Source organism: Cololabis saira, chromosome 12 (genome assembly GCF_033807715.1).
Source record: "Cololabis saira isolate AMF1-May2022 chromosome 12, fColSai1.1, whole genome shotgun sequence".
Classification (NCBI taxonomy): Eukaryota; Metazoa; Chordata; class Actinopteri; order Beloniformes; family Belonidae; genus Cololabis; species Cololabis saira.
In genome coordinates this window covers 36,192,999-36,219,293 of record NC_084598.1, presented here as the reverse complement: position 1 = coordinate 36,219,293, position 26,295 = coordinate 36,192,999, and the positions used below count along the sequence as shown (strand labels likewise).

Below are 26,295 nucleotides of genomic sequence, written 5' to 3'. Positions count from 1 at the left end.
CCGCTCAGCTACTACTACTGACGTCAATCAACAATCACGGTTACATATTTATAATATATTTATAATATAAATAATAATGACAATGAAAGTAACGTTGCAAGGATCATCACTACTTTAATGCTGTAGCTGCAGCAGGCTTAACATGTTTTAAATGAGTCTAGCTTGAAGATAGATTATTTACCTGGTGAAAAACCGAATGTCTCGGTCTGAGTGGGCAAAACGGTGGATGCCAAACCGCTGCCTCAATGACATCCTCTCCATCTCTTCCCTTAAGTGCTTGACCTCCTCTCTGAGTGATTGGTTTTCCTCAAGAGCACGGTCAACAACTGCAGGGAGGGAGGCATAGTCATGATCACTGGCAGGGTTTACGCTAACAGCAGCCGCCTCCTGTGGATCCTCCGGCTGCAAGTCCGCCGCTACCGCTGGTCGCTCTCTCCTTTGCCAAACCCCCGGTCTTTGTGGTGGAAGGGAAAATTAGTTCCATTCAAATAGTGAGGGCACGACTCCCTTCTTCAGTAGCCGCCGTCCTGCTGTTTCACGAAAATCTTCAGCGGTAAAATGCCGACTGCAAACCCGAGTGCGGTTGGTCATGGTGAAGCAGTCCCGGCGAATAGCCACTTTCCATTTTCTCGTAGTTTCAGGATCATCAGCCACAGAGTGAAAACTAATCACAGAGTTGTATCTGCTCGACGCCTGACACAGCGGAACACAGCAATGATCCGCTGTAGTACTACTAACCACTCGCTGCAGTTTGAATTTTTCCGGCTGAGCCATTTGCAAGATTCGTTCTTTAACTCACTGTAAAATATTCTGCGCGTTGTTACCGGAAGTAGTAACCGGATGTTGCTGCGCTGTTTGAGAATCTAGCGGAAATACGTCATCATGAGTCTGGCATATACCCTATTTATCCCTCTGTCCCAATGTCTGTCCCAGGTTGTCAAGGAGCTGTGCCTGTACTGCCAGCATCATGTACCCTTGCAATATTTGGACGTCCACTTGCTGTCATGTCAACATAGGTACTTGTAAACAGTTATTTATGTAATGTGCATTAATTTGTGCCATCAGTTGAATGTCTGTAAAAGTGGATAATCTTTCTTTTGTGTGTACAGCTCACTTGCACGCACAGCTGATTGTGAGGAGGTTCAAGAGACATCCTCTGCTGGCCTATCTCTGTAAGTATAGACTTAATGCAGTATGTGGTTGCATCCTAGCTTGAATCAAGTCTTCAGTCTCTAGACCAGTGGACCCCAACCATGGTCCTCAGTGAACCCCCGGTCTTGCATGTTTTAGATGTTTCCTTCCTCCAACACACCTGATTCAAATGATCAGCTCGTCATCGAGCTCTGCAGAACCCTGATAACGACCCTAATTTGAAACAGGTGTGTTGGAAGAAGGAAACATCTACAAAATGCAGGGTAGGGGATCCCTGAGGACCAGAGTTGAGAAACACTGCTTTAGATGCACTTGTGAAGGATGACCAGTGGCCATCCTGATAAAATGGACAAGTATGTCTTTCAACTTCACTGTTGTTTTTAGACTAACAATTACTAAATTGATGTTAACTTTTTGCCTTGAATGTTGTTGTTACCCAAGTCAAATGGTGATGAGGTTGGATAACTGAACCGAAGTAGTTGATGGTGCAAGTGATTTTTTTCTCTGGCAGACAAAAAATGTGGTGTTTTTGAACTATCCAATTAACTTGGAGTAAATTGAAAAGTCTGTCCAACATTTAGAACTATCATTTCTTGAATCTCAGCTTTGTTCTTCATTGTGGTAATTTTTCTGCAATTAGTGTTAGTGTAGTTAGTGCAAGAAAGTAAGTGGTTCTATGGCATATGGTTGTTTATTTATCACAATAACCATTATGTTTTAACAGCAACAAAGTCACACTTCGAGTGGGACTTATCTTGGACCCAGGGCTAAAGACGTACTCACATCGGCATGGTATTTTAATCTCTTTAAACCCCAATACCTCAAATAAATTCACTTTACACTAAAAAATAGACAGATCTATGATTTGACATGGAATTGATATACATTGTGATTATTGTTGTTTCGAAACAACTTTCAGCCTTGAGAGTCCAGAAAATAATGGTGAAGCTCAATCGAGATGAGACTGCACTCATCTCAGAGCTAAGAAGAGCTTTTCCCATCATCCAAGACAAGCCATTTAACCTGTGCACTGTTGATGGACACAAGAATATACATCTCATCCATCAGAAACCGTGGACATCACAAACCCTGTGGATGATTGACAAACGGTCAGCTGTGTATATTCAACCCAAGGTGCAGTATGTTAGATTCAAGCAATACGATTGTCGATTACAGGCTACAGTTGCCTCAATAATTTCACTTGAATGACAAGATAAAGTTGAGGTTTGTCCTTGTGTTCCACAGGAAAAAATAAGTAACCCAGATGAGTTGCAGGAATCTGAGGACACAAAGACAAGTTAAGTTTTAAGTGTCCAAACCAATTCATATGATGAGGGGTTGGAATATGAAGACGAAAGTGGGGCAATCTCAGTACACTCTGATTTGGTAAGATCTCCAAAACAACTGCAGCTTCTGTGTTTCACAGATGACTCATATTAGGTACAACTACACCTCAAGTTCTCCAGATCATTACATCTGCATGTCATTGATGCTGCATATTAAATCATTGCCTTGACTGTCTTGCTATTCTATTGAGTTTGACACAATCTGTGTGTGTGGAATTTGTAGGAGTCAGATGACAATGATCACGATGTTGACATGGATAGTTTGCCTGCTCCTGACCTCTTGGTAAGAGTTGAGTCTATACAGTTAGGCAATGGACATAATCTACAAGTGTTTCACTGAATACCAACATTGTGTTACTGGACATAACAGTAGACAGACATGACTATCATTACATTTGCATGTCAGTCTTACCGTATTATAACACATTTTTCTGAATTTCCTGCTATTTTATTCTAATACTGAATCTGTATGTTTTTGTAGGACATCACTGAGAGAGAGACAGACTGATAGAGATAATGACAGACGCCATACTGGAGGCCAAACGGTGACTATTTCATGCATTTTATGGGATTATGTCACAAAAGTTATCTCTTCCGCTCACCTTTTTATTATTGTAACTTCTTTTTGGTAACTGAACCTTTTTGTAACTACATTCATCTGGATGGTTATTTAATAATTTCAACACATGGTGGCACTGTTTGGATAAATGCTATGATTGTATGAAAGCATATTTAATCATGTCATATAACTTAACTTACGGTGTCTTATTGATTCTCTGATTTCAGGAAAGTCTAGAAGAGCGCCGAAACGTCATTGCAGAACAAGACGCAGAATACCACAGAAGCTTGGCGGTTGACAGAGAAAGGGTATTGGAACTCAAATTTTAAGAGTGTGTGTGTGTGTACATATATGAAATATGTTAATTAACTTATTTGCTGTGCCTGTAGACTCGTCTTCAGGAAGAGGCTCTCCGAAATGCCAGAATTGCAGAGGAGATAGAGAGAAGGCGTCTGGATGTAAGTGTAATGTCTAAAGCACTCCGATAATTTAAGAGCCATGAAGATGTTTTGTAACATCATAATTATATATTAACCCACCATTAATGTACTAATTTCATCACGGGATATCCATTTTGGATATGAGTATAAATCCCCAACATTCTTAAATGTCTTTGTCAGCTTCTGTATTGATAGAAATTCAAATATGTCCCAAACTTTATAGATTGTGGGGCAGAGAATAGCTGAGGCAGAAATGGCGACCCCATCCACTGACGGTACACTATTCCAGTTTCGCTATGCAGATGGCAGCCTTCGTAGAAGGGCATTTAGGCTTGATAGCCCTACCCAGGTAAGTCAAATGTGCTGTAAACAACATGACTGTACTGTGACTGTGGTAAAAGGAGCAGAAAATATCATGACATCTATTTGTATAAGATGTTTTACTCGACCTCACGTTTATTGACCTGCACCGAGTTCTCAGAAGCAATAAGCTTGTCTATTTAGTCATGTTCATTGGCCAACCTGTTGTTACAGGCCTCAGCATGAGTTACCTCTTTGAAGAAGATGTCCTGTTTTATACAGGGAAAAAGTGATTCGTTAGTTGTGTTCGTCCAAGCAGGCTGTTCCCTGACTAACAGAAGCCTGGCACATCCTAGTGCTCATTTATAGGAATCTCCCTCTTGTGGTGAAGTTAGAGAATCGCACCTTACCAAAAGCCATAATGAAAACACTCTTAAATCTGTTTTCCATTGGAAAAATGATTAAACACATCAAGTCCAGTGTTTCCTCTAGGAATTTTTTCAGCAGTAGGGGCATGCTTCCCAGGGGGGTGGCGGCGGCGGCGTAAATGTACGGCGTACACAAATGACCACGTGACAGCAAATGTAACTTTCAAAACCTATTTATTGGCTTTTATCCCTGAACAATAAATAAATGTTACTTCAACTTCAACTCTAACCAGTTGAAAATGTAAAAAATAAATAAAAACAATAACATTAAATAAATAACATGTAAACATCAGCTAGATGAGGCTGTGTAGACTCAATGACAAAGTTTGCACCCAGGCTCAGAGCACTTAATTTTCCTTGGCTTTTTAAAGAAGAGCTCTAAGGCTCTGTTGTAGGGAAATTCTCCCAGAGGTGGCCCATTGATGCTTAGCAGCATACATGCTGCAAGATGATCCCCCTGCAGCCTGTTTCTCAAGTCAGTCTTCACCTACAAATAGAAACAATAATGAGATTGTTTCTCTCAATTTCCTACACCCTAATCATATTAAATTAAATTAAATTAAAATACAATTTTTTTTTTAAAAATCCCAATATATATGTACCGTTTCTGATTGGGTGGGCACTGCGCATCATTTTTAGACACAACAAAGAACGCATACAGCAAAAGTTGTGTCTCGGCGGAGGGACCCGGCGTCCCAGCAAAATGAGAAGAGAAAAAAGAGAAGTGTTCCGAACAGCAGACAGCGCACACACTAAAGGCTGATTTATGGTTCCGCGTTACACCAACGCAGAGCCTACGGCGTAGGGTACGCCGTAAGGCTGATTTATGGTTCCGCGTTACACCAACGCAGAGCCTACGGCGTAGGGTACGCCATAAGGCTGATTTATGGTTCCGCGTTACACCAACGCAGAGCCTACGGCGTAGGGTATGCCGTAAGGCTGATTTATGGTTCCGCGTTACAACAACGCAGAGCCTATGGCGCAGGGTACGCGGCGACCCGCACCGTACGTGGAAATGCGGTCTTTTTTTTTGCTATTAAAACATGATTTGTAATGTGAATTTGCAACACTTAAACTACAAATAATAGTTTTTTGACGTGACATCAGAGATTGCGCATGCTCTCTGCGAAAGGATGAGGCAAATCGGGTCGTAGCTGCTTCAACTGTGCGATTCCTTCACGAGGAGAGACCAGGATTTCAAACACGCTTGATTTTCTTTCGACCTCACGATTTGTGATCGGGAGCTTGTCGTGAGCTGTTACCCCACGTAACAGCTCTCGTCGTTACCCCACGTACACTGCACGAGGCACGAGCAACGATTGGGTCAAAATTGGGCCCGATCAAAAAAAAGTCACACGACTGGAAAATCGGCTCAAAACGAGCCGATAATAGCACAGTATATGCCCGGCTTTAATGTTATCAATTCGTTTACCCACATTAGCGTCACTGAGTTGGCTAATAAGTCTACCTTTTCTTTTTTTTTTTTTTTTAAACATTTGTTTATTGGATTTTCACAGAAGTATACAAAGCAGAGGTAGTTTTGTAGTTACATGCAAACTTCCAGTACAACCCAGTAAATAGAAACTTTATAAAAGAAAAGACTGTGTTTTTCTTTTTCACCCCAAAAATAAAAAAAAAACAATACAAAAAAAAAAAACATCATCAGAGACCAAAACAAAAACATAACATATAGGACATACTGCAAGCCAAATTAAAAAAATAATAGTAATAACAAATAAAAAAGCAAACATCAAACAAACATAAAACATCAGTCCAGAAGTATTACATATAAGATTTACCGTGACCCGCGCCGCAGCGCCCCACCCCTAGTACAAGTTTATAAAGCCACTATTCCACCGGACCTCACCTGTCCGCCACTAGAGTAGGATCCAGACTTCGTACAAAGGTGAAGAATGGACCCCAGGCCCTCCGAAATTTGTCCACAGAGCCATTAAGGGAGAATCTGATCTTCTCCAGTTTAAGATTATACAAAATATCCCTTATCCAGTGGGTGTAGGAGGGGGGGAGCGACTCTTCCAATTTATCACTATCAACCTCCTAGCCAATAACGTAACAAAAGCCAAAACATCCCTCTCCGATTTGGAAAGAGAGGGCAATGAGGGGAAAACCCCAAACAAGGCTCCTAGAGGAGTAGGTTCCACTCTCTGCCCCACTATCTTTGATAGAGAGCGGAAAATCTCTGTCCAAAAGTTGTTTAATGAGGGGCAAAGCCAAAAGGTATGCATGAGGTCTGCTGGAGTTTGTCGGCATCTATAACAGTCAGGCGATACAGTATCGTATATTTTAGACAACCTTTCTTTGGTGTAATAGATGCGATGTAAAAGTTTGCATTGGATGAGAGCATGTCTCGCACATATAGAGGATTTGTGTACCCGACGCAGAATCTCGTTCCAAACCTCTCCAGCCAATTCTTCACCTATATCCCCCTCCCAACGGGTTTTCATAGCTTGAAGCGATTCAGGACGTAGACCACAGATCTGATTATATATAACCGAAATTGCCCCCTTAAAGGTAGGCAATGGACGTAGAAAGGTATCTATAGCAGACTCATTTGGGGAATTAGGGAAAGTGGGAAAAGTTTTCTGTAAAAAACTACGCACCTGTAGATATCTAAAAAAATGTTGTTTGGGAATTGTGTATTTATCTGAAAGCAGTTGAAATGAAGCACAAACATTATCGACATATAGATCATTGAAGGAATGAATACCATGTTTTGACCAAGTTGAGAAGGCACTATCTATTAGAGAGGGATGAAAAACGTGGTTCGATGCCAATGGCGCATGAATAGAAAAACATTGTAAACCAAAATGGCGTCTAAATTGGATCCAAATTCTAAGGGAGGTCTTGACCGTAATGTTTTTAGTGTATGGGGCGGTAGATGACTTAATGGGGGAGTGTGCTAAAGCAGCCAACGTCACCGGCCGTGTGGAACTCGCCTCCATAGCCAACCACGTTGGTGGAGGGTCAAAAGTTTCATATAGCAGCCAGTATTTCAGAATCCTGATATTGGCAGACCAGTAGTAAAACCTAAAGTTAGGCATTGCCATCCCTCCAAGAGACTTGGGTCTCTGTAAGCATTGCTTGCGTATCCTAGGTACTTTTTTATTCCATATAAAGTCGGTGATCATGCTGTCTAGTTTCCTAAAGAAAGTCTGAGGAAGAAAGAGGGGGATACATTGAAATAAATATGTAAACCGAGGAAGAATATTCATCTTAACAGTATTGATGCGAGCAGCTAGAGAAAGATTGAGTATAGACCAACGTTCAAAGTCCTCTTTAAGTTTTTTCATTAAGGGGGCAAAGTTAGTTTTGTTTAAATCCTCATATTTACGTGCAACATAAACTCCAAGGTATGTAAAACCCTCCATAGCAACCTTAAAGGGTAGATTACGCAGGGGATACTTCCTAGCTGCTTCATTAACAGGAAAAATTTCGCTTTTGCTTAAGTTAAGTTTGTAACCAGATATCCGACCAAACGAGTCAAGGGTATCCAGAGCGGCCAGAACTGAGACAGGTAAATTGGAAACGTACAAGAGCAGATCATCTGCATAGAGAGAGACTTTCAACTCGACCCCATGCCTAGAAATGCCAGTAATACGTGGATTTGTTCTGAGTGCCACAGACAGTGGCTCTATGGCTAATGCGAACAACAGTGGACTCAAAGGACAGCCCTGTCTGGTAGAGCGGTATAGACGAAAATAGTCTGATTGATCATTATTGGTCCTAACGGAGGCCAGCGGGGATGAATAGAGCAGCTTAATCCATGAGATAAAATTTTCTCCAAAACCAAACCGCCCCAGGGTGTAGAACAAATAGTTCCACTCCACCCTATCAAAGGCCTTCTCAGCATCCAATGATATTAAGGCCTCATGGGTGGAAGGGAAGGGGGAGGGGTTATAGATGGCACCGAACAACTGTCTAAGATTGGAGAATGATTGCCTCCCACAAATGAACCCTGTTTGTTCTGGAGAAATAATAGACGGCAAGCGAGACTCCAGGCGTGAAGCCAGCAACTTTGACAATAACTTAAAGTCCACATTTAATAAGCTAATTGGGCGATAGGATGTACAGTCAAGGGGATCCTTCCCTTTCTTAAGAAGAAGGGAAATGGAGGCCTGAGTAAGAGTCTGCGGGAGACACCCCGATCCGAATGCTTCATTGAACATGTCCAGGAGTATTGGACCTAGTTTATGAAAAAACTTCTTATAAAAGTCGGATGGAAAACCATCTGGTCCCGGACATTTCCCGCTTTGCAAGTTTGAAGCAGCCGCCCTAAGTTCTTCCAAGGTGATTGGTTTCTCCAACTCCTCAATTACAGGTTGCTCAATGGAGGGAATGTCTAGATCATCGAAGAAAGTGTCGAAGGCCGAGTCAGAGACCTGGTCTGAGGAGTACAGTTTGGAATAGAACTGTTTGAAGGTATTATTAATCTCACAGGGAATAGTTGTAATACCGGAGTCCGACCGAATCTGTGGAATGAGGTTGGAAGTAGACCTTTGCCGTAGTTGATGTGCCAATAATTTACCTGCCTTATCGCCTTGTTCAAAAAAGTTGGATCTTGTCTGAAGTAACAGTTCTGTGGCATGATTCGTTGTGAGAACGTTATATTCTGATTGAAGAGTAAGACGCTCTTTATAAAGTTCTGAAGACGGGGAGTCAGCGTATGTGGCATCAATTTGGGCAATACGTTGAGATAAGTTAGCCAGTTTATTTTTCCTACACTTATCCTCAAATCGTGAATAAGAAATTATCTCCCCTCTAATGTATGCCTTAAGGCTCTCCCACAGCAATGCGGCCGACACATCTGGGGTCTTGTTGAAACTTAAAAAATAATCTATTTGTTTAGAGACAAAATCAACAAAGCCCTCGTTAGTAAGCAGACAAGTATTAAGACGCCATGGTGCTCTCATAATTGTAAAGTTCCTAAAGGAAACCTTCATTGATATGGGAGCATGATCCGATATGACAATGGTATCATATCTACAAGCAGACACACTAGAGAGTAGCTTACTATCTACCAAGAAGAGATCAATACGGGTAAAGGTATGATGGACCGGAGAGAAAAATGAGTACTCTCTTTTAGACGGGTTAAAAAAACGCCAGGCGTCAGTTACAGCAAACTCAGACATAAAGGATTGTATTACCTTAGAGGATTTCGAGGGGGCACAGACCTTAGTAGATGAGCGGTCTAGATGAGGACAAAGCCAGCAGTTAAAGTCTCCTCCCAGTATCAGATGGTGTGAGGATATATCTGGGAGTGTGCTAAAAAGGCGTCTAAAGAAGGCATCGTCATCCCAGTTCGGAGCATACACATTTGCCAGGGCAACACGAGTACCATGAATCTGTCCGGTGATGATAATAAATCTACCATTAGGGTCAGAGGTAACGTTCGAGAGCTAAAAAAGGGACTGACTTATGAATCAGAATAGCTGTACCCCTTGATTTCCCCGCAAAAGAAGAGTGATAGATCTGCCCCACCCAACTCTTTTTAAGTTTCAAATGATCAGAGGCTTTTAGGTGGGTTTCTTGTAAAAAAATGATATGTGCTCCCAGCTGTTGAACATGATGCAACACTTTACTGCGTTTTATAGGGTTGTTAAGTCCTTTACAATTGAAACTAGTGAACTGAATTTCACCCCCACCCAACCTATTCGTCAAATTAGCTTGGGCCATAAATATATTCAGATACCATTATATGCACCAAGGCGGGCGCCGTCCCACAGCAGATCACAAGACCAGTATTAGACTGATGAAAACAAAAAAAACAACAGGCAAAAAACAAAAAACGAAATACACAAACCTCACCCCATCCCACCAACACACAAGCAGAAGCAACCCCCCGCAGGAGATGCGCGCAACCCACCCCTAGTAATACAAAACCCCTATCACGCCACATAGTAGCACACCTACAAAGCTACTAGGGCAAAAAAAAACCTCCCAGGTGAATGTGACCACAAATTAAAAATTAAAAAGGATCCCAAAAATGCACATTAGTACAATTACCCGGCTGTTAGAAACAAGCAAAAATCCAGGTAGAAAAACAAACTACTAAAGGCCAATGGGGAAAAAGGAGTACCCATGGGTATAAAATAGGGTGAAAAACAAATATAGAAAAACTGCACCATCAACCTACTGCATACAATAAAAGGAGAAACCTTATCAGATGTGAGGGAAAAAAAAGAGGGGAAAAAAAAACAAAAAAGGAAACAAAAATGTTAGGTGCATCCCTCAATAAACTTCGGGTACACATATATATGTATATATACACATACACATATATATATATATACATACACATATATACACACATACACATATATAAATATAAACAACCTAAGATGAGCAGTGCAAGGCTGCTGTCAATAATATGTGTTATCCTCCTCACAAATAAAAATAAAAAGGTAAAAAATGACGAAACAAGATGTGAGCAAATATGCTAAAGTAAACGGCATGACTGTATACCCCATAAAATGTATGTGTAAAAATAAATAATAATCCTCTCATAAAAAAAGTATTTAAATAAATTACGTATTCTCAGTCATTATCAAGTATCATTGCCTAAATATAAAACAACAACAAAAACAAAGATTATCTTGAGAAAAAAATCTAAACCAACCTTCAAGTTGTAACCCAAAATCAACCCCCCCCCCCCCCCCCTACAAAATCTGTGGAATATATATTAAAAGAAGAAAAGAACAACAAACCTCATTGCACTGAAAAATAAGTGTGCAAAAACTGCAGAGAATGAGGGAGAGGGACCAAATAAAGCATTAAAGCGGAACTCCACACAACCTGGCAACCTGGCATCAAAGATAACTCACAGTCAGTGATAAACAAGGCTCAGCCGTCCAGGCTGCAGCACCCGATATGCATGGGAAACGTAGTCAGTATAGATCTTACGGCCGCGGTGGCCAAGGCACTCGGTAAATGTAGTTCTTACCGCCAATGAAAACGCAGTCCAGCCGCGCGGTCCCGGCACCCGGGGCACGCGGGAGTTGTAGTCCAAAACAAACGAGACGGCTCAGCCATCAGCCAGCCCAGCCAGTTAGCTTAGCTTAGCTTAGCTGAAGCTAAGCTACCTCATCCGGAACAACCACTTTTTTAAGGTTCTTCACAACAAAGTCCATCGCCCGAACCGGATCTTCAAACCTACGTGTTTGGCCGTCTGCTGGTGTGATGCGCAAAACCGCAGGGAACATTAATCCGAATTTCACGCCAGGGCAAGAGTGTAGCTCCCTCTTCACGGCTGCAAACGCGGTCCTCCTCTTTGCCACGGCCTGGGTGAAGTCAGCGAAGATAGACAGCCTCTTACCCTGGTAGTTGAGAGGGGAGCATTCCCCGGCTCGGCGTAGTATCAGGTTACGGACCTGAAACAGGTTCACTCGCATGATGAGAGGACGCGGAGGTTCCCCTTCCCTGGGTCGGGCTCGCAGGCTACGATGACACCGGTCCAAGACTGGCGGTTCGTCCAGGGAAAGCAGGTCCTTCAGCAGCTTCGCCACGGATTCAGTGGGTCGCGGACCCTCCACGCCCTCGGGTAAGCCGACCAGTCTTATATTATTTAACCTCTGGCGAGATCCCAAATCTTCACACTTGTCTGAGAGGGATTTGACCAGGCCGGACAACGTGCTAACCGTAGCATGTAGCTCAGTAACTTCGGTAGCCTGGTCACTCGCCGAGCGTTCCAGCTCCACAATAGATCGGCCCTGAGCTTCCATTTTAATCTCCATCGGCTTCAGCGCCCCGGTCATCTCCCTCTTAACTGTATCAGCCACAATTGCATTAAATCTGGAGAGAATGTCAGAACGTAGGTCGTCCATCATCACTTTGATGCTCTGCAGCAAGGCCTCGTTGGCATCGGGCCTCGGCTCGGCCTCTGCACTTCCCACAACGGGATCTGACGTCTTGGCTGGCGCACGCTGGCGTCGGTCTTGTTGTTGTTGTCTTGTTGTTGACATTGCAGTTCGTTCTTCGGACAAAAAGTACACCCAAAGGGAGAAAAAGTACTATCAAAGCGTAATATCACTCCCGAATATAAAATAGTGCAAAAATAATAAGTTTTAAGTCACATTCCGGCGGAGCTGTAGCAACACACGTCTCACATGCTTCCCTGCCAACAGCGCCCCCCAATAAGTCTACCTTTTCCTCCGGTAATTCGCTGCCTTATTTCTTACGGCGACTTCTCCTTTTTTTTTTTCTTACGACGACTCTGACCCAACAGGATGCCCCAAACACCCCACTCCCTCCCTCCCCCCGCCGTTGCGCTCATCATCACACAGGCTGTGCTGTGAAGGTGGAGAGATGCGGCGATGGTGCATTTGCGACAAAAAAAAATTACAATAAAAAAAATTTTCAGGCGTGGTGGCTATGATTTAGCAGTGGCGGGCCGCCACTGCTGAATGAATGTAGAGGAAACACTGCATTAGCTGAAGAAATTGTCACTCATCAGAAATACATATGCAACCTCAATTAAACTCTTGACATGGTACAAGAATGTATAAAGGCTTGATCATTTGTAAACACACACAATAAATGTCACTTCTTCACATTTTTCCTTGAAACGTGATGTTTATAATATTCTAACGCCCTCTACTGGTCAACCACCACTTATATGCTCTATAATCAGCTACACCTTATGACATCAGTCAATTTATTATTCAAAATATTGACTATTGATGTAGATTAACTAGTTATTATTGTGGCATTGCATAGGAAAGGATACAATGATTTGAATACAATATGTCTATGAGGTGATCTATGTGATGTTTGTTCTCATGTAAGAAATTAATAATAGAATCACCTAGTAAATAATACATTTTATCCTGTTTATCAACAAGATCCAGGACATCTAGAGACAATCTTTAAAATTGTTGATATGTGTGTTAGGTGTGCAATATATGGATCCTACAATCAATTTTCTTTTCTAAGATTGCACTTCAACATCTACATTTCAGTATTACTCCCATGAATCTTAACATCAACTTCAAATCTCTATTGAATTCATGATCATTTTCAACATAGAGAGAGAAAGACTCCACCACTTCTACATCCCTCTACTGTTTGTTTAATTAGTTAATGGATTCCTTCATTAACCCACGCTTCAATGAAAGCAATTTAAAAACACTGATTGGCAAATATTGCAAGTTGCAGACGCATATGCTGGCTGAGGTCATGTGAAAAACTCCATATCAAAGATGTTTTAGCTGGCTCCATTTTGAAAAGTTTAGACTTTTGCACTGCATGCTGACATTACGTGAGTAGCGCATACAATACTCACAAAGCACACATTGAATTAGAATAGAATAAATTTGTTCTTATGGATCAGACCATTGTTACCAAACCCTGATGGAGAGTTTTTTTCAATATCAATGTTGTTACAAATACCAAATATCGGATCAGTGCATCCCTAATAGTGATATTTACTTTTCCATGTAAAATTACAATTTGTTCTATGAATTTCTTTTATAATCCTTGGTGGTATTGCAAGAAAGTATGCTGTCTAGATTAACCTGGATAATGATTGAATTTTAGTAAACAATCTTCTAACAATTGTTTTTTATTGACATAGATTAATATATGAACACACACGCACATCTATACAGGGGTTATTTATTCAATTCAATTTTATTTGTATAGCGTCTAATACAACAGATGTTGTTTCTAGATGCTTTCACCAAATTCGACAACATAGACGACAACGATGTCCAAAAAATGAGGTCAAATCTCCAAATTTTGGCTGTAAGTTTTACATTCCAAATTCATCATACTCAATACTTCACATACTCTCCAATCATAATGTTGTACTGATACAAATAATCTGCTTGTGTCATCTATTATAGTATTCTTGTTGTGATGAACAAGTTACAAATCAACAACGATACAAGGAATGCTGCGAGGTTGGGTCAAGAACAACCAACTTCTTGGTTTCAATGACCAGAAAAATACGAGCATTGAAACAACAAAATGACTACTTGCAAACCCAGCTGAACAATTACATACAACAATCCAAAGACCTGAGGGATAAAATGGCAGAATTGGAAAAAAAACTTCTGGTGTTCGAATGGTAAATCACTATTGACATTGCATTATGCCTTAAATCATAAACTCAAATATATATGATGAATATTACATTTTACATTTTCTTTGCAGAAATCAACGACACGGATATGACGAACATAAATGAAGAGGCAGCAGGGTGCAATACACAAGAAGAGAGACCAGGGGCCTGTACTACGAAGCAAGTTCAACATACCCAGGATATCTTTTCCTTATCCAGATTCACTAACCCGGACAATTGCAATCACGCTAAGCGGTCACACGACGGTGGTTATCAACTCGGTATATCAACCCATGCACATAAAAGGGGCGGTGTTTTCAGCGCATGACCAATCGCAAGCATGGAGAAGTCCGCTGTCAGAGCCGCTTAATTCAGTAGCGAAGAGCAAACTATACTTTTACGGAAATATGATGAGTATAGGCATCTAATACAGGCAAAAAGCAACACAGTTGCAGCTGCAAAATGCAGGAAAGACAGCTGGCAAAAGATCGCTGACTGTATAAATGCGTAAGTTCATAGGGATATAAACATCACTGCCCCATCATTAGGGCATAAGTAGATCTGACTATAATTACAGTTGTCTATTCTGTTAAATGCATGTGTTGCTTAGATGTATTCGTATGGCGTGTATGACAATTGTAGCCTCATTCCTTCAGCTGCAACCCCAGCGGAGTGAAACGCACATGGGAGCAAATAAAAAATAAATATAAAAACATAATTCAAAGCGGTAAGTAGGCTCACTTTCATATCTTAGAAGTACAACAAGTACAAGGCTTTAGTGTTTCTATCACTCTCTGTTTTAGGATGATATCAGTATACAAAAGCACAATGAAATAGCATTGACATTACTTGCAGCAAACAGAAAAAAAAAATGACAAGAAGAAGACAGGAGGGGGCCCTCCTACGCAGGAGTACACTCCTGCTGAGGAGCTGGCCCTCTCCAACAATGAAGGTCGCCCCTTAATGGATGGAGTAGAAGGGGGTGTTTCTTCAGACCCTGGTGGCAGTGGCAGCTGCTCCCAACAGGCCACATTTGTACAGGGTAAGTGTCAATGTTAAAAGACTGAGTTGCTAATAAAACAAAATTATATACAAATTATTGTGGGAGTAAGTAACATCGTTTTACTTTCTCTACAGTTGATGGGGAGACATTGGTGCTGCTGCCACCACCCACATACACTCTGTCCCATACAGAGGTAACAGTGGAAACAACCTGTCATATACACTGCCATGTCATCTGTGGTTGCTGATCATGGATTAAATAGACCATTTACATGTCCTGTGTTTTCAGGTGGAGGATGATGAGACAGTGTCTGTTTGTTCAGAGAGAGCTTTGGCGGTACACTTAAGTCTTTTTTTAATCAATTTTATTCAGTTGTCAATTTGCCCATCTTAAAACAGGTGGTGAGAGTGTGGACACTTGGCTGTAATTGATTTCCCTTTAATTTCTTGCTAATGGTGGTGGTCTGCACATGGGAGTAAAAACTGCTCCAAGTGCTCTCTATCCTAATATGAATCAATTGCTTCCATTGCTATGATCCTAATTTTGCAGGAAGAAGGAAATCTTCCTCCCCCTGAGCCTATGGCCTCCACATCTAGGCCAAGGGGATCACAAGTGGTAATGAATTAACCTTCATTTAAATAGGGTAGTCAAGAGTAACATTTGCACCTTTCTTCAAGTTACCATAGCAAAGTGACAATGCTTAAATGTCACAGCTACTGTATTATGTGTTTGATTTGTTTCAGGTTGGAGCAGACAATGTGAGAGCTCTTTATAAAAGGACACTGGAGCTAGAGATAGAGTACAAGAAATACAAAATAAAGAAAGTTAAATTGGAGGTGGAGAAACTGGAGTATGAAAAGAAGGTAATTCAGTAACGTAATTCATTTCCTGGCATGGGAAACAAACTAAAATGTTTCTTCCTTTATTCCAGGAAACAAACTAAAATGTTTCTTCCTTTATTCCAGGAAACAAACTAAAATGTTTCTTCCTTTTTTCCCTCAGGAAAGGGAGAACAGAAGATAGAATGGAAGGAAAAAAAATTAATAAAGAATAACTGAAATACAAGGCCTGTTATTTCTTTGTTCAGGCAAAAAATTGGTCTGTGATGGCCTCTCTCACAGCCCTGCCAGTAGGGTAGTCGAGGGTGATGGGGTCCACCACATCAGGGGGTTGTTGGTCAACAGGAGGGGCCCTCTCCCTCCGTATGGTGGCGACATTGTGGAGCACAACACATGCTGCAACAATCCTGCTAGCTCGGTCTGGGGCCACTCTGAGCCCACGAAGGCAGGTGAAGCGGGCCTTCAGGATGCCAAATGTCATTTCTATCCTGACCCTGGTTCTGGAAAGGGCCACGTTGAATCTAGTTTGTGGCCCTGCATCAGGGTCAGGATAGGGGGTCATCAAGAAGGGCTGGCAGGCATATCCCCTGTCACCGACAAGCACTCCACTGAACAGCCCTGACGATAAAAAGGAATGATGCCATGATCAGTATCACAGAATGCAGTTTAAAGAACATAAGACATATATGCAGAGTAAAGTTGCCATACCTTGCTCGAGTCTGTGGCACAGTGTGGACTCCCTGAAGATCCGGGAGTCATGGACCGACCCAGGCCACTTGACGTCGATGCTCGTGACCATGCAATTATGGTCACATGTCATCTGCAAAAGCATTTGTGGTTAACAATCCACAAGATAATAGCATTGAAGTCATTGTAGCATCAATGTGCATTTGACAGGACCTGTGCTGTGTCATTTTGTCCTTATGTGCATATATTTCCAAATGTGCTAAAAGGGAATGACTTAATTATCCAGGCTACTGCATTTCCTGCAATGTGCCAGTATGACCAAACAATTAGTACCCTTATTAGATAACTTTATTTATTCCCAAGGGGAATGTTTAGTGTTACAGCAGCTATCACATAAATGACAGACTTACACAAGACACACGTAGCTTAAAACAAACACAATGAGGTGTGTGGATTACCATATAGGAGATATACACATACTCATACTCCAGTTTCTCCACCTCAAGTTTTACTTTCTTTATCTTGTACTCTATGTCAAGCTTTTTGTATTCTATATATATATATATATATACACACACACACACACACACACACACATGGACAGTACTATACTAGATGAAAATAAGTGGAGAACTAACAAACGGTTACAAGTTCTAACTTAAGGCAACATATTGCTATTAAGTGCCAAATTGAATGTACAATGTGTATTGCAAATTACCATTGCAAACTTTACCTGAACGTTGAGGCTGCGGAATGACTTGCGGTTGACATAGTCCGCTTCATTCTCACCCAGACGTGCGGAGATGGGAATGTGCGTACAATCTATGGCACGATCACTCTGGGGAACCCTATGACAGGAGTACGCTGCATTTAATATACAATAGTATACGTCATAGGGTGTACATTATTTATAGATGAAGTAGTTAAATAGGTTGATGTATTTAACCTGCTATGGCATAAAACCCCTTAGGTCTCAGGTCCCTGCTTAGATTTTCAGCATCACCCACAGCATACAGGTAGGTACCCATGGCGAAGTACCGCAGGGCAATGCAGATGGTTTGGGGCACTGTGAGCGCACGACTCCGACGTGTGGCACGAGCAGCTGACACAAATATGCCATGCCCTCCGCCGAGAATCTGGATCGTTCATACAGGTACTCATCAGGGAAAGCAAAGGGGTTTTGGCGGTCCCTGAATACGCGTTCTCTTCGGAGGGATCCTCTCACGATCCGCGCACCGAGCTCCACTGGATTCTCTTCGAAAGGGCATGCCATTTTCCAAGAGAGCTGATTGGTCAGTGGGCGGTGCTTTTATACCCGGCGATCTGTATCTCGAACATAACCTGCTCCGGAGCAGGTTAGCTGTTCAGCATAAGTTACCAGGGCGATGTACCCCGGTAAGAAGTGAACCACCGTCGTAGTCCTGAAAACCCAGGGTTAAACCTGAAGTTACCTCGCTAACCCCAAATCCTGCTTCGTAGTACAGGCCCCAGAAGAACCGCATTTACAGCTGCTACAAAAACAGAAGATGACAACAACTTCAAAACTACCAAACAAAACCCAAAAAAGAAAAAATGCTGCTAAAACTAAAAAACAAAAGCATTGACAGTTTTGAACAGTTCATTTGTACATCATTTTAGTTTAGATACAGTGTGTGTGTGTGTGTGTGTGTGTGTGTGTGTGTGTGTGTGTGTGTGTGTGTGTGTGTGTGTATGTTATTGTTCTTATTTTTTTAAATAAACATTTTTACAAAAACATATATTTTGATTTACAAATTAGTTTTAACCTATATACAAACAATTCTGATTACCCAAAACTCTCATTTCCCAAACCCAAAATTGTCACTACATGGTTCTAAGAACAGTCTTTATACAAATGTGCTATTACATATGATACCATTTACATGTCAATTAAGGAACAATGTCTCAATATAATATGTCATATTTCATGCATACTAATATTTTTCTAAACACTAAGATTTCATTTCAATTTAACCTGAAAACAATATAACAGCAAAAATGTGATTGGAAATCAGCATCCATATACAGAGATTACATATTTTATGGACTACAGGCATGGTTCAACAAGACTGGGCTCCATAGCGCCACCTACTTAATGTGTTTCAGAAAACACCATAATATGCTTTGACCTGCAGCAATGACCTTTATGTATCTATTATATCAGACAAAGCCCTACAAAAAAGTCTCTTGGACCCATGCTCTAAGTTACACAAGAAATCCAGCATTTTGAACAAAAAATGTAATTTTTCAGGAATTCTGGTCATATGCAGGGACACGTACTTTAACGAAATCCTCCTAGAGATTTTATCAGATTGGATCACAACTTCATTTATACAATCTAAACACATGGCCATCACTAAATTACAAAGCTTTTACGTTTTTACCAGAGGACATGACCGTAGTGACACAGCAAAGATTAAGGTCATTTTTAAAGCTCACCATCAAACATCAATTGGCTGTAATTATTAGGGGTGTAACGGTACACAAAAATCTCGGTTCGGTACGTACCTCGGTTTGGAGGTCATGGTTCGGTTCATTTTCGGTACAGTACGAAAACAAAATGCAAAATATAAACGTGCTAGTTGTTTATTACACACACACAAAATAACATTGGCTCTACGTGTGCCGGCGCTAGGACCCCGCGGACGCCTGGTGTGTCGTCGGGCTGTTTTTTTCCTTCATGCTTCCCTGCAGCGTCTCATGCAAACACAAACACACGTACCTGGCAGAAACATTTCTTTATATAATGTTGTCTGTCGCCCGCGATATTTTTTCCTTTTTTGGCCGGCGCCATAGTTGGCTGGCTACAAACTCTATACATCCCATAATGTATAATAATATGCCCGCGCTCTCAGCAGCGGTACTCGCATCGTTAAGGCTGTTTTATGGTTCCGCGTTACACCAACGCAGAGCCTACGGCGTAGGGTACGCAGCGAGCTACGTCGATTTAACGCCGAACCATAATTCAGGCTTTACTAGGCAACGAAGCAAGTTGACTCACGTTGCAGAACAGCGCTGCAGAGGCGCTCATAAACGTAAATGATCATTGTTTTTTTTTTTTTAGGCCTGGCCAGGCCCCGCCAGGCCTAAACAATGGTAGGGGAAACACTGGACTTGTCACAATTATGTGCTTAGCTCTTTAGTTCTTCATTAGTTAGTGCTTTTTTCTTTAATCTTAATAATTTCTCGGTGTGAGCGCAACTGCAGCAGTGCTCTGCTCCACAATGTGCGGCCCTCTACTTAATATGTCCGTGTGGAAACTTGTTCGGTACGCCTCCGTTCCGAACCGAACACGCTATACCGAACGGTTCAATACAAATACATGTACCGTTACACCCCTAGTAAATATTGTATATTGTATTGATCTCAATATCTCTTCACATAATAGTTAACACATTGGCGATGACAAACAGTGAGAACTGTAACTTTTTATCAAAAGGCCTCCCGTTTAGAGGTAGTCCAATGTCGATGTCTCGCCATGAACATAAAAGCCAACTGGCGATGCTGTTGCTTAAATTGACCAAAAGGTGGCTCTCTAACATCACAGTTTGTATACTGTGCGTGACTCTGACGGTGTTCATTGCTGATTAGTAATTAACGAGTTAAAACCAGGGGTAAAAGTAAATTAAAGTTCTTGCTGGTAGTACAACCGCAACTTTCATGGCTTGTTTGCCTTCCACGACCAGCTTCTTCATCCATGAACACGCATTAATTTTCTAACGCCTATACGGTCCGGACCTACGGGAACTGCTACGGCGTAGATGAGCGTCGATGTAATGCAGAACACTAATTAAAGCTTTCTGTCACTATCACAAGAGTGCCCATATAGCTCAAGAAATGAATACATTTAATACTTCATGCTTTGCATTAATGGACGTGGCCTAATGGCTCAACAGCGCCCCCTAGAATAATTTTCTCTGCCATAACTTTTGAATGGTTTGACATAGTTGTGTGTGATGTCACTTTCAATATTGAGTCCTTGAGTTTCATTGGCCTGAATTAGCCCCGCCCCTTGTTCTGATTGGTTCTCCCTTTCTTTCAGTTATAACATTTGAATGGTTTGACATAGAGAGTCGTGGGTGTTGTCATTGGACGCTGTATTGAGTCCTTGACCTTCTTTGGCCTGAATTAGCCCCGCCCATTGCTCTGATTGGTTGTCCCTATTTTCTACTATAACTTTTGAATCGTTTGACATAGAGAGTCGTGGGTGGTGTCATCAGACTCAATTTTGAGTCCTTGACCATAATTACTGCAAATTAGCCCCGCCCCTTCTTCTAATTGCTTGTCCCTATTTTCTGCCACAACTTTTGGATGGATCTTTCTGTGTGGAGTTTGTATGTTCTCCCCGTGTTCCCCCCTTTGTGAGCTACCCTCACAAAAACATGCACACAGTCCTGGGCTATACATGCCCCCTCTGGCCAACCGGGGCGCCAGATGGGGTGGGGAGGATCCGGCCGGAATAACGTGATCCTTCCACGCGCTACGTCCGGCCGGAGAAACCCCACCCTGTCTGGTGAAAAGATGCGGCCTGCTCACTCCTCAGGTTAAGGACCTGAGACCTGAGCTCAGTGCAGGGCCCTCCCGGGGTTGGTAGAGGATGGCAATGCCCAGGACTGTCAGTAGGTAGGAGCACGGGGTGGTAAAAATGGGAAAAAAACCGGGATAAAAATATTTGAAAAAAAAAAAAAAAAAAAAAAAGACAATGAGAGTCGTGGCTGGTCTCATTTCTCATATGCTTATGGGGGACGATGGCCGTGAGTGTGAGGGCCCGTTCATCGCTGCTTGCAGCTTTAATTTTAGATTGCACCCCTGATCTGAGTCATAAGGAACAGCTCTCTGTCATAGTCAGAATAGTGTCACAAGTTAAAGAGCATTTTTTAGGCTTTCTTGTTGCAGAGGATTCAACAGGAGAACATTTATCATCTCTAATCCTAAAAAGGCTAGATGAACTTAACATCCCATTTGAGGGGAGGCCAGTCCTATGACAACGGTGCCAACATGAAGGGAAAAAATAAAGGCGTTCAGGCAAGGTTGCTTCAGCTGAACCCAAGAGCTTTTTTTGTCCCGTGTGGTACCCACACTTTAAACCTGGTAGTAGCTGATGCTGCAAAAAGCTCACCAGATGCTCTTGGCTACTTTGGGCATTTAATAAAGTTATTCAAGCTCTTCTCAGCCTCCACCCATAGGTGGGATGTCCTCCTGAAATATGTCAGAATCAGTCTGAAATCATGGGCTGAGACCAGATGGGAAAGCAGGATAAAAAGCATTGAGGCAGTAAGGTTTCAGGCTGGGCAAGTCAGAGAAGCTCTTCTGGAGGTGAGGGAAACGACTGCAGACCCTGTGGTGAGAGTTGAAGCCCAGTCTTTGGTTGAGGAAATTGGATTCTATCGCTTCTGCATTTGTACAGCCATATGGTATGACATTCTCAGCAAGATCCAGTATGTCAGTAAACTGATGCAGTCACCCTCCATGCAGCTTGATGTGGCTGTCGACCTGCTGAAGAAAACCAGAGATTCCCTCACCAGTTACAGAAACACTGGATTCTCTGATGCACAGACAACGGCAAAGAAGATGTGTGACGAGATGAATGTGGATGCTGAACTCAAACAAAAGCGGTTGAGAACCACAAAAGGCACTTTGGCTATGAGTCTCCAGATGAGCCGATACAAAATGCACTGGGAAAAATGGAAACCACATTTTTTAATTTGTGGTTGTGGATACTGCCATCTCTTTACTTGATGAGAGATTTCAGAATCTTGGAGAGGTGAATAAGTTTGGTGTACTCCTCAATTTCCCCAACTTGGAAGAAGAAGACCTGCTACAGCAGTGTCAAACCCTTAGTATTGCTCTGACCTATGACAGCCAGCCGGACATTGATGCCACAGAACTTGCAAAGTTAAACTTACTTGAGATCTACTATGATGCAAGAACGTCTCAGTGGACTTGCCATTATAAGCATAAACCATGTGGTCTCAAATTAATTGTCATATGATGATGTTGTAGATGACTTTGCTGCAAGAAAGACCAGGGGCCTCATGTACAAAGGGTGCGTACCCACAAAAACGTGGCGTACGCCCTTTTCCACGCAAAGGTTCAGATGGATCTAGAGTGAAAGGACCGTGGAAATGCGCGGTGCCTGACGCCAACTTCATGGCTGGCGTACGCACGTTTCCACAGCTATTGGTCCGTTGGCGACACTTAGAGGTGTTGCTGGGAAACTGTTAATAATGTGAAAACAATAAGCCCTCAGAGTGATGTGCACATCAGAGACACACTGATGAACATTTAACACATTCACCTGTCGGCAATTACACGGGTGGATATAAAAGCATGCGCAAAGTGGTGCAGACAATACCGTTAACAACAATGGCAGCCTTAGCACTGTTAGAAGACATCGCAAATGGCTTAATAAGAAGAGAAAGAATATTCAGAGAGCGAGAGGATCTACTGGCAAACGATGACGACTGGCTCATCAGCCGCTTCAGGTTCCTGAGAGCGATCCTCTTGGAACTGTGCGTGGAGCTGCGGCCGGTCTTGGAGCGCGGCACGGCGAGGAGCCATGCATTGTCGGTACCCACACAGGTGCTGACCACACTGGGGTTCCTAGCAACAGGGACATTCCAGAGGGAGCTGGCCGACCGATCGGGACTGTGCCAGTCGACCCTGAGCCGAGACATGCCAGCTGTGTGGGACAGAATTATCTGCATGTCATCCAGGTACATAAAATTCCCATACAATGCAGTTGAACAGGCCAACATTAAAGCGCAATTTGCAGCGAGAGCCGGTTTTCCTAATGTAATCGGAGCTATCGACTGCACACACATTGCTATAAAAGCACAATCACTGGATGAATATGTGTAGGTGAACAGGAAGCATTTTCATTCCATGAATGTACAGATAATATGTGATGCGCAAATGCAATTATTAAACATTGTGGCGAGGTGGCCTGGTTCAACACACGATTCATTCATTTTAACTAACAGCATGGTTGGGAACAGACTACAAGCTGGCACCGTGCGCGATGGGTGGCTTCTTGGTGAGTAAATAATTCATCCGTTTAATTGTCCTAATAATAATCCCCCAGATGCGCATTGAGCATGTGCGCCCCCAAATATCATCCTGTCTTCACAGCATCATTACTAGTTAGTGGTTCAAGTTAGTGACTTGCTGTGATTTGCTGGTTAAACTACAGCTTCGGAGATTCCTAACAAGCCCCTGATTGTATCTGTGTGTAAAGTACTTATGTCAATAAACACATGCGTAAAGTTCGAGACACATGCGTAAAGTTTGAAATGACTATCAGCCTCGCCTTTTCCCCGGCGCGCTTCTGCATTAATTTACAGCAATAGTGTGTGATCCATGTAAGTGGTGTATAAAATTAACAAATGGAAACTGTACATATATTCTGCACATAATTTACCTACTTGTCGAGTAACATTGTCTGCTTTCAACTGACCCCAGGTGACCGTGGCTACCCACTGAAAACTTGGCTGATGACCCCTCTCACCAACCCCCAGACTGACCAAGAGCGGAGGTACAATGACCTCCATTCTCGTACTTGGTCAGTCGTTGAGAGGACAATCGGCCTGCTGAAGGGACGGTGGCGCTGCCTGGACAGGACTGGGGGAGTGCTGCTATATCGACCTGAGAAGGTGTGGCGCATTGTGATGGCATGCGGCGTCCTCCACAATGTGGCACACCGGCACGCAATACCACTGCCAGAGCAGCATATCCCCCCACCAGACGAACCAGACGCTGGACCCTTTAATGTACATCCTACCCGGGACGCCATTCGGGCCCGGCAACATGTGCTTTCAACCATATAAAGAGGCAAGGACACAGAATTCACTTATTGACCAACCACTTTTTTTTTAGTTCTGCGTGTGTCCGCTGCTCCGACCCCACAGCATTGACCGCCTCACACATACTGTCCCACTCACTACTGTTGCATTTCCTTGTTATGCCCGAGGACAGCGAGCCAAAAAGGACTCTCTTCCTCGCCTCTACCTCACTGAGGAGCGTCTCCACCTCACATTCCGTGAAATTTCTTTTCTTCCCGGTCTTACCCATCGTTTTTGTCTTATCTGGTCACGCAGAAAGGGAAATCTCACCTGCGGGGCCTATTTACATGAATTGGCATATTTAAATAGAGGCGTGGACAGGGAGGAGTCTGGTACTACACGTGCGCTCAATTCCACGTTGATTGGGATGTTCAGAGGAAATGTGCTTGGATTCATGCCTACGCACAGTTTCATACAACTGGATTTATTTGTGCGTAGGACGTTTTCTGGATTTAAGCGTACGCCATGTTTCAGTGGGAAATTCACGCAAGTCTTTGTACATGAGGTCCCTGGAGAGTAAGGCTGTAGCAGGTGATGTGAGGTTGAGGAGGTGGTGGTGTAGTCATTCAAGTTAATGCAGTACCAAAAAGCCCCACAAGAGGTCTTTCTAAGATCCCCTTTTTTTTCCCTTTTTATTTAAATACTTGTCATTTTTTGACAATACTGGTTTCTTTAATATCTTTTTGTGTGCAGTGCCTTATTTATTTATTATATTTATTGTATTTATAATTTATTTTATGTCACTTGTTTACACTTTATTTTGTGGGTATTTAAATCTTATACTTTATGTAAGCTATTTATATTGTATTTTTCATATATTCATTTAATATTTTTTTGTATTTCTTTCTAACTCTAAAAGTATTTTGATTGAGCAATTACTTTCTTTAAATAAAAGAATGTCCAAGATAAAGCTATTCAGTTTCTTGTGAGTATATACACCAGCAGTGGAATTTACTGCGATGCAAGAGGGGCGCCACCTAAAATCTTGCCTAGGGCGCCAAATTGGTTAGGGCCGGGTCTGCCTGAGCCAACCATGCAGTGGGCCGTCGGACCCAGAACCTCCCTCCTTAACCTAATAAGAACTGGAACCTAGCCTCACAAAACAAAACCTGAGGAAAGAAAATCAAACTGACCGACCCCCTCCTCAAAGCAACACAAACAAAAGAAAAAAGAATCACACAGGAATAACCCTGTCACCAAGATGAGGCTGCCTGGTCTGAGAGAGAGCGCCTGCTCCTCCCATCCCTCTTAAATACTCTTAAATACAGGCGGGGCCAGACAATCACCTGATGCGGAGCACCTGAAGGAAGACAAAAAGGAACAAAGGGGGGGGAGGGAGTGCATAACAATGTCCTTGAGCCGAAGATCCTGTCCCTGCGAAACAAGCTTATTCATCGATTTCATGTGACGTCACACAGTACTCGCAGCGCCATCTTTAGGACCGACATTCAGCATGCCGTCTATCTGTTGTGCCGTGGGATGCGACAATAATAAGTCTAAAAAAACGGGATTGACCTTTTATCAGTGCTTTAAGTGGGCCGTGGGATATTGTGATGTTTAAATGTTCTTTTATTTTCTTCCTTTCACTCGTGTTGAAAGCCGGT

At 42.4% G+C, this 26,295-nt stretch overlaps 1 pseudogene; it reads right to left on the bottom strand.

The window, feature by feature from the left end:
• Positions 1-16,389: 16,389 nt before the first annotated feature.
• On the bottom strand, positions 16,390-18,203 carry LOC133456410 (putative nuclease HARBI1; annotated as a pseudogene).
• Positions 18,204-26,295: the final 8,092 nt, after the last annotated feature.